General features: G+C 31.9%; 3 long non-coding RNA genes across 4 annotated transcripts; all 3 read right to left on the bottom strand.

Annotated features, from left to right (window-relative positions):
* Positions 1-3013: 3013 nt before the first annotated feature.
* Positions 3014-7704, bottom strand: LOC105680421. Of its 2 annotated transcripts, XR_004461215.1 has the most exons (3): positions 7651-7704; positions 6902-7572; positions 3014-3025 (listed from the first exon to the last, which is right to left on the bottom strand). It is a non-coding gene; the product is annotated as an uncharacterized LOC105680421 (long non-coding RNA). The 2 variants fall into 2 exon arrangements; XR_001102090.3 differs by lacking the exon at positions 3014-3025 and having other exon boundaries at positions 6882-7572.
* On the bottom strand, positions 4706-5216 carry LOC112212405. Its single transcript, XR_002946229.2, has 2 exons — positions 5079-5216; positions 4706-4963 (listed from the first exon to the last, which is right to left on the bottom strand). It is a non-coding gene; the product is annotated as an uncharacterized LOC112212405 (long non-coding RNA).
* Positions 7705-8099: 395 nt separating the features above from the next.
* LOC117151357 lies at positions 8100-9489 on the bottom strand. The gene is made up of 2 exons (XR_004461216.1): positions 9446-9489; positions 8100-8359 (listed from the first exon to the last, which is right to left on the bottom strand). It is a non-coding gene; the product is annotated as an uncharacterized LOC117151357 (long non-coding RNA).
* Positions 9490-10083: the final 594 nt, after the last annotated feature.

The raw sequence follows: 10083 nt of genomic DNA on the forward strand, positions 1-10083 counted from the left end.
TTTGGTTTTAATACGAAGGATTGTTTTAAAGATCATTTTCACCTCTATAAATATTTATTATGTAAACCGTGTGTATAATTTGCGTAGAGCTTAAAGGATTTCCAATTTAACATTCGCACGTGAATTAAAACCGTTACTTGGAAAAATCATCGAACTCAAGAACCACACCTCTTCCTCGTGTTCAAACTTATCCGCCTGTGCAGTTCGTAAATTCACTTCTTAGGTTTCTAATGAATTTTCAAAATAAACCTTCAACGTATCTATGTATTTATCTATACGATTAAACAAACCGTGGAGTTTTATGCATTTATAAATAATTTGAAATATACGTAGATGTCATTCTAAATATCTATGAAACTATCGACTAAAGAATTATTATTCACGAGAATATAAGAAACAAAGATTATTAAAGTTACTTTATCTGGTACTCGATAACTTTATTTTGCTAAATTGATTCCTCGTCTCCTACACTTGCAGAAAGATATTTCTGTTGCGTCAAATACGTTTCCATCTTATATTATCTTCCACAAAGGTACTACACACGTATTGTCTTTCTATCTTAATTTCAATTTTATTAACTCGTCGCTTGTTGACTTTGTCAAATGTCCTTTGTTTACTTTGAAGTTGCGAAGCACGAAAAGCTTCCTAGGTACGTGTACCACTCGGTCTAATAAAAAACACTCAGGTGCACGAAAAAGAAAAAGGTTCAAACGCACGTTAATAGATGGCTATATTTAAAAAATTACTCATACTAAATATATTGAGAGCTAAGCGACTTTAATTTTATTAGCTCGTTTCCTGCTGTCTTTGATGTTGCGAAACACCTTCCTATTATTCTCATCTAATAATAAGCATTCGGGTGGACGAAAAAGAAGAAGATTCAAGCCTGGATCAACGGAAAATTCTACTTAAAAAATCAAATATCAAGAATCGAAAAACTTTTATTCATCTCGGATAATATCGACCCCGAGATGTATCTTGTTAAGATGATCCTCCTTCGAAGATTAGACGCTTCGTGACTACACAAAATGGTAACGAGCAACGCCCTCTCGTAAAGTATTTACAAAACAGGGGTAGGTCAGTGTGAAATTAAATGGCTGGAATTTTCAACGATTTCCATAGACAGTGTCTTTGAAATACCTAATCCTCGCTGTTTCACGTTTAAGCGAAGTAGCGCTCCGCTCTCCAGCTAAAAGCAAATAGCTATATTCTAGAGAAGTATTTGAAGCATTAACTGGCGAACAGATCCAAGAGGAAAAGTTTCGTGAAATTTACATCTTGAATTTCGTTATTTCATTTAACGCAGAGGGATTGGCGCCCGCTACGATCGATACGTTGGCAGATTTGCCTGCGGTTTTTCACGATTGTCGCGACGATTCTAATTGAGTTTCAGGAAAGAAATAAAATTAAACGTTAGCCGTTAATCGATGGCTGGAAAATAAAATGGATTGCCATGATTCGTCGTATTCCCCTGCCTTTTGATTCTTTCTCGTCTTTCGCGTTTCACGGTCCTCGCCAATTACTATATAGAACCGTACTTTTCTGCTGGCAACTTCAGTTTACGAGATTAAACATTAGCTGGTCCCGTTTCGTTTGATAAAACTGACGTCTCATATACGACCTGAGGCATTCTACGAGCTTGGCGCAGGTTTAATGGAAATGTTCGGTAAATATGGACACAGATAGCGAATGTTACTTGTATAAACATTCACTCTGATCGAGAACTAAAAAATCTGGAATTTTCTGCTCTCGTGCTGAATTACAGTGGTTCGCGAAAATATTTGAATACCCCCGCAAACTCCTTGTGTACATATTATTAAGAATATCTTGATATCCTATCGATACTGTGACATGATTAACGTATTATTAAAATTTCAAACGAGTATGAAAATGTACGTAGGAATTGCAGGATATTTACCGCAACTAATTGTATGTTTGACACTATTACTAATGTTGTATACTAATTTTTCGTTAAGCATATGTTTGCAATAAATGCCTTGCAACCTCTATATATACATCGAATTGGTTTCAAATTTTACATAATGTATTAATAACAAGAGTTCTGTGGAGAACGTTCGAATAGTGTATTTAATTACCCGTAATTGATATTGCGTATTTAATATAACCGAAGAAATAGTCTTATTCGTTGTGTTAATAATTAGCGAGAATACGAGTACGTAATAGGAATTTTAATAATCCCAGAATCCCATAGGCAAGCAAAAAAAAAAAAATAATTTAATTGAATTTGCTTTAGTTCAGTTTTATTTTATTTTATTTTAATGCAATTCTATTTTATTTAATTTCAATTTCCATTTTGCTTTCATTTTATTAATGATTTAATATAATCCTAACTCGATAACATAAATCACATAAAAAAGGATATATAAATAAATCGGTGCAATACGATGCAAACTAAATTTATGTACCAAAACTTTAACCACGCCTTATAGATACGATAACTAATTGGAAATTAAGTAAAAACTATTTGTAATAACCTGCATTGCTTGTCGGGTTGGAGGAGATATTTAATCAACAAATAATTTCGCTACGTTCGAAATCTTCTCGCTCCTTAATCCATTTTCTCTCTGATTACAGTAAACAGCATTAATTCCGTTCTCAATTAATTAATCTTATCAGTAGTATACTTATATCATTCTATAAAACATTAAGTAAGTGACATTTAAGCTAAAGAATTATTTTCCTATTATTATTTATACACTTTTGTTTACATATATCATTATAAAGATTAATGGAATAAACTAATAGGATAACACGAATGGAAAAATGAAAAGTCGATGAATTTTCATTTAACAAGCGTGTATCATTTGTAGCATTATGACAACTTAGCGATTCATTTGCTCAACAAGTACTATCTTCAATAACTAAATCGTTTTAAATTAGTTAAACCTTCAGTGTCCTATTTTCCTATTCACTAGACGACATTTTTAATACGAATCAATTCGTTTCGCTAAAGACACTAAAAATTGATTATTAAAATAGAACTATACATTTTATATATTTTACACTAGTTCATATGATTACAATAACCTTAATAAATAAACGATCCTAAACACTAACAGCATAAACAAGCTTATCTCAAGTATATCAATATTATACCAATATGTAAAAGTTTATATTTCCAAAATACTTGTCTTCAAAAGTAAAGCAATCACAAACTAGGCAGAAAATAAAGTAAACAATCGTATTGCTCAACAGTCTTAACAAATAAAGCTACGATGCTAAAAGTAACAAAAATTGCTCCATACATATGTCCTCACAATTAAATTACGAATTAAAAAGGAGAAAAGGATTAAAATTACCAAACCGAATGTAAGGAAATGAGAGAATCATTCTGTATTATGTTTCCCTCGCTAGTGGCGGGATATTCAAACTTTTAATAATAATGGCGTCTCTTCAAACAAAGTTACAAGAAATCACATATCCAAAAACTTTTACCTCGTAATAACGGTATTACTATACCACCGAATAAGTAAAAAATTAAGACTCACCGAGAAAACAGTATAAGCAACGAAGATTTACAGCTCGGTCTTCGCGAGACAATAGTGGCGGTTGGTGACAGACAAGTGGTCGAGAAGAGTATCCGCTACTGCACAGTCATAGACATAGATCGTGCACCCGAATTGTCCCGTCTGTCGGTGGATATTACGTGCAACGACCTCCGTGATTCGTTTCTTGCGCTACGCGAATAGGTGCACCTGTTTACGTGCCACTTAATGTCACGTACACGCACGAAATAGCTCGAGAATCATCCACGAATCGACACGGATTCGCGGTTACTAATCGCTTACCAAACGTCGATTACGTCGTTAGCGCTTGAAAAAACATTCGAATGTAATTGTTTCGAACGATAAAGGAGCTTTGTAATATAAACGATCCAGTTCCTACCGCGTTCACAGTCGAAGCGGTACTGCGAGGCTCGTCGCGACCCGGCGTCCCCTTCCACCATCGACCCCGAGCCCAATAGCCAATCAGCGTTACGCATTCTCCAACGTTCAAAATCCTTCCGTTGGATCCACGGACGGCCGATGTCAGTTATGCGAGGGGGTGGAAAGCACTTTTGGCGGTCTCACGTGTTGCTTCGCTGTAAACATGGATGATCTGGATTTGATTCAATTACCCAAAACGGGAGAAACGGTGTTTGAGTGGCGGCGCGAAAATTGCCGATTTCGTTGCGCATATTGACAAAGATTGCGACGAGGGATCTGTGTGGTATGTACTATATAGCTTTTCTCGCGGGTTATGTTTCTTTATATCGTATATCGAAGCACACGCTTGACGTTTCAAGAGAAGGTTTGCATGCCTTGTATAACTTGAACTGTAGTTTAGATTTACAACTTTACTTTAGTCTATATGTTTTCTTACTTTTCATTATTTGAAGTGCCATTCCTACGCACTTTTGCGAGAGGTAATCTGTGATATTTGTAAATAGGTACTACATATATACGCACGTTAACCTGTAAATGTGTAATATTGCTGTTTGGTTAGGTCTATATTTTCTGATATGACAAATATATGTATGGGAGCCATCTTGCACAAGTAGACTAATATTATTAGTGTAATTTTATAAATTACAAGTCATAAATTATTCCTTTTTCCAAACAAGGAAATATACGGGAAAAAATAGAACAGATTCTTACGATTATTTTTGTGAAGTTTTGTAATATACGAATTAGCATTTTTTTTATTACATTTGAAAAAGTCATGTATTCGAGTATTCATGAGAAAGGAGAGACAGAAAAGGAATGCAAAGATGGAAAGTTTCGAATATGTAAAACGTAGTGAAATCCATAAATGATTTCATAACTGCTCTTGAACATTTCTTATAAACAAACAAGTCATCTCATACTTTCCTACAGAGGAAGTACATCATATTCATCAGAAAAAATTCCATTGATGTGGTCTACGAATGTTTATGCATCCAGTCTGTGATTATTTTCTTTATCTTGAAACATACGTTATAGTTTTGAAGGTTATTTTTACATTATTTGTTCACAATCGTTATAAAGAGACCGGAAATGTATTCAGGCCACGCACATGCTTTACTGCTGTATACGTACCATCGATGTTAAAAAACAACTCGTACCGAAAGGATTAATATAATTTTTATTTAGATTTTTTATTTCGTATTCATAGACGAAAACTGTTGTGTTGTTTCTCCGCAAATATGTAAAGCGATTCCATTATATTATAAAGTTTTGAAAATCGATAGTTTTCGTTATTCATTTCGTTAGTTAAAATAGTTAAATGACTTTCCAGAAACAAATCATGCTTCATGGACATTTTGAGTTTAGTTAGCGTAAAAGTTAAACCTTGTTCTGTAATTACTTAAGTTACACGAAATTAAATGGATTTCAAGTAGCTGGTATGTAAATAATACTTAAACTAGCATGTAATGCTTAAATCGTAAAATAAATAGCGTATACATATAAAATCAGTTGAATTTAGGGAATCAATATCGATAAACGCGAAACTATAAATAACATCTTTAAGTCAAAGATTATTTGAAAGAATTTCAACTTCACTTCAAACCTGAAAGGATATTTCAGGTCAAGTAAATAACAAATTTATACCGGTATAGTGATCTCGAGTTTCTTGAATTCAAACAATTTGTGTAATCGGTACGAGAATGTATGCAACATGGGATATTAAAGAGAATCGCACTGGGCATTATTGCACCATGTACGTCATAAATCGTCGATGAAAGCTCTGATGCGGGCAAAAAAGTTTATAGGTTCGATAAATAAACTGTTCTCTGTAAATGATGGGTTAAAAAGTAGGTAACCAGCGTTAATATCAATAGGATATCATTCCATCGAATAATTTTAAGGATCTTTGTAATATAACATATCCTTTAGATAAAAGATAATTGTTAGTTTTATAACGAAGCAACAAAGTAATTAACAAAGTAATTAGATTTCTTTCATCTTCGTCTTTGAAACTATCGATAAATTATATTTACATCTTCCAAAAAATCATATTTTAATCCTTAATAATGCTCTCAGTTTTGTAGTATTTAATATCTTTTGATTTATCCGAGATTTCTTCGAATCTAATACAGAATTCAAAATGTTTCACGTATTTATCGTAGTCCATAAATTATGCTTACAAACTTGGTTCATATATGTACGTATGTGTATTATACATTATTGTATTTAAGAATTTATATGATTTTCCCATGAAATGCCTCTAGTCTGTAGGAAATAGTCTGTTACTATTATGGTTTAGATGGAAGAATATTACGACATGTCGTTTAACTGTATGATACCATCTATTAATGTACCAACGATGACTTTAATGACGGTCTAGTGGATATTGCGCTACAACTTTGATCGACGTGACTTGTTTCTATGATGCACTTCGACAAGCTGATTTCAACGAAATCAAGTCAAACGAAGTTTCTTACGTTTAATATTCATATAAACTTACTATGTACGTATGTAGTTTGTTTCAATAGCACCTATGTAGTTTAAGAAACTCGTTGATGACGTTGTTTCAATAATACAATCATAGTTGTATTTACGATAATCATGATTCTGATGCAGACTATTAGAGAACGATATTTTTTAAGAACAAAAATCGAGATTGAAATAATCTTGAAAGAAGAGTGAAATAATTGTAATTTTTCAACCATTTAATTCTGCGTTAATAACAAAATACAAGAACGTGTTAAGTATATATTACTACTAATTTAATTATTTATATAATTAATAAACAATATTCTTAATTCACAATTCTTATATTATTTAATTGTATACTATTAATGAAACGATTTTATATAACTTGCAATTCGATGGAAGAAAAACATGAATGAAATATTTAAACATACCTACGTACATAGATTTCCAATAATTTTACGTAACTTTATGAATTAACACGTTACAATATACTTTACGATATAGCTGTTACATTTATTAAAAATGATTCTTGTTCAATTACATTCGCCACTTACATTGCGGAAGCGTAAAATTATTTCAAACAATATGAAAATAATTTATCGTGAAAAATATTTCACGTACCGTTTCTCGCTTTTATCGTAAATTAAGCACGTTCCCATTTCTTGCCGTAAGAAATAATGGATAATCGATAACAACAGCGTAACGAAAGTAAAAATTATTGTTCATTCAGTTTTAAACGTAATTTTATCGGCTGTAGTTCTTCAGCTACTTTGATTCTACTCGATTTCAAAGAACAGATTTAAATAATAGCAGGCTTAACGTATGAAATATAACGTAGAAACATTACCGCGACTGTCTTGAACAGATTTCCGTCTGTAGATGACTTTAAACGTTTCCGTATCTCGTAATTTGCGAGAAACGAATCTCATGCATTTCTACGAGACCTTGCCCTGTCCATCTTACAGTTCCTTCCTTGATTGACTTTCAAATTTCCCCCTGGATTCTAGGCTGTCTCTGTCATATAGAGCGAAGAGTTCGCTGACCCTCAAAGCAAAGGGACAAGCACATGGAAAGTCTGCCTTTGCGGTTGGAAGTAAGCATAATTTACGATACGATGATCTAATCCCTTCATCACGCTTGGAATATACATGGCTGCCTGTAAAAGAGCGCAGTTTTATATACAGCAAGTTGCAAAGAAAAGGTATGTGTCTTTTTCTGACCTTATAGTACTCACCCGAGAGAAAAGGAAATTTTAATCAACGTTATATAATATTTGAAATGCAATTGCCTGGGCAAGAAAAAGAGAAAAATATTCTTCCGCATTGATAAAAAATATTCCATTTGACTTTCTGTTTTAATATATCGCGGGTACGAGAAAATATTTGCGCATGTCCATATTTTCCAATGAACCGTTTTCCTATCAGCTTTTATATTTCATTTTCGCAATATCAAATCTTTGTAATCGTATGAAAGTACCACGAAATAATACCAAGTTTAATACATGTACGGTATATCTATATTCATATTATTTAAATACTTTTCGTAGTCACTGTACAACTACCATCTGTGGATAATACATAAATATATTTCTATTTATTCCTTCTGTAACCGGTATTGCACGACATGCATTATTTATTTATTTTTTCGTGTGTCCACAATAGGTAGAATTCTCTTTATGTGTATTCATAAAAGAAAAATTCAATGAAATCAAATCACATGATGGAGGAGATTTTATTGGACACGTTTCTTCCATCTATTCTATCGAAGGTTCGATTTAAACGTTCGATTTAAATGTTAAATAAAAGGTACGGCATATCAAATAAACGGGATTAATTTTAGGATCTACACTTATCAGACTACACTTTCTACTTCTCTCATTAAACATGTACTACAAATTTACGAAGTTTTAGATCACTTCCTTGTAACACTCTCTCTCTCTCTCTCTCTCTCTCTCTCTCTCTCTCTCTCCATATATATGTATATATAAATATGTATATATATATATCCTTTTAAAATTCTAAAAAATTATACAGATTCATAAAAATATAGTTAAAGACTCTGCAATCTGCAGCGGTTTTTAAATAAATATATATAGTTTTTAAATAAATATTAAATTTCTTCCGACTATTCGTATCACATTACGATTACGCTGTTTTAGTTCTATAGCTTACGAAGTTAGTTTAGAAGTCGAAGTTTACCTCACAGGCTTACACAGAAGTATTAGTAGAAGTTTTCCTATCAAAAAAAAAAAAAAAAAGAAGGAAAAAGTTGTAATCGCTTTAATCCGCAGACTGTAGTTAACACACTGTTTCGATTTAAAAGTTAATTCAATTAATCCGTAACATCGAAATGTTGCTAACTGTTATTTTATATTGCGCATATTATTCGATATTTAATCGTTTGATGAATACCATAGATATCTGATATTTAATCATTTAGATGAATTTCATAGATATCTGATATTTAATCGTTAGATGCGTTCCATCGAAGTTTCATATTTATCTGTCCACGTCCTCTAAGGGAAGATTTGATATAAAATAATTTTTATAACGTTCTAAGACATTTATAAAGTGATTACGTAACACTTTATGTTAATTCGGAAATTTAAATAAATTAGAGAATTATCAACACCATTCGTTGTTATAATGATGCTTAATAACTCGGAATACAAGCAGCTTTCAAGTAATCGGATAAAATTTATTATGCTGCTAAAGTAAAAGTATGATTTATACAAGGTAAAATCTCCTTTGTAAGTAGCGTGATGCTCGTAATGTCAGGCACACGAAGTATACGCGCATATTATATCACGTAATTTTAGCTTTATTCCATCTCTTAATCGCTTGGTTTAAAGAAGCCGTAAGTAACAAGCGAATCCATAGCGTAAAATAGTTTTATTAAACTTGTCAACGGATATAAGAAATATATACCCGTAGTATTCAATTACAAATTTAAATGTGAAAAATAACGTTCGGAAAAATTTGTGACATATCGAGAAATTTTATACTCGTGTCCAGAACTAAATTAATAACATATATATTATTCGTTGAAAATTATATTTATGTACATATATGTAAACATAATATACATAATATCTGTTAATTAAAAAATTAATTAAGCAGTATTATTACCATTCGTATCTATTATTTTTCATTGAATAAAAAATTAGTATACACCAGCTCATGTTCGTTCTATCGATCTTATATTTAAGTTTCAAAATATATATCGAATTTCGATTTTCCATCGTGCTTCGCTTATGATTCATAAATATTAATTAGCATGCGATATTAATTGACGTTATAATTTAGAGTGTTCGATATTCATTTACATTTATATTACTTTCGCGTTATAGTTAAATATTTAACGTTAGTTAAATATTTTATTATTTGAAAGACTTGTATCTATACCTCATATGCGACAAAAATTGAGAATTATTGACGTTTTTTAACTTAAAAATCCTACTTTTATTTCAATTAAATCTCGATCTTTAAACTTTCATTTATTCGCGTCAAAATTAAATCTTAAGCTTCAATCCTACGCTTTCCTATGTAAAAACCTTTTAATCCTTATTTTTCGAATAGTTCGCGAGAATTGATCTTCGCGCAAGAATTAACGCCACTCAGGTACTAATTGATTCCATCTCCAGAACGCTTAAGTGACATTCGATTGT

This window comes from Bombus impatiens, unplaced genomic scaffold (genome assembly GCF_000188095.3).
Source record: "Bombus impatiens unplaced genomic scaffold, BIMP_2.2 scf_0155, whole genome shotgun sequence".
In the NCBI taxonomy this organism is placed as follows: domain Eukaryota; kingdom Metazoa; phylum Arthropoda; class Insecta; order Hymenoptera; family Apidae; genus Bombus; species Bombus impatiens.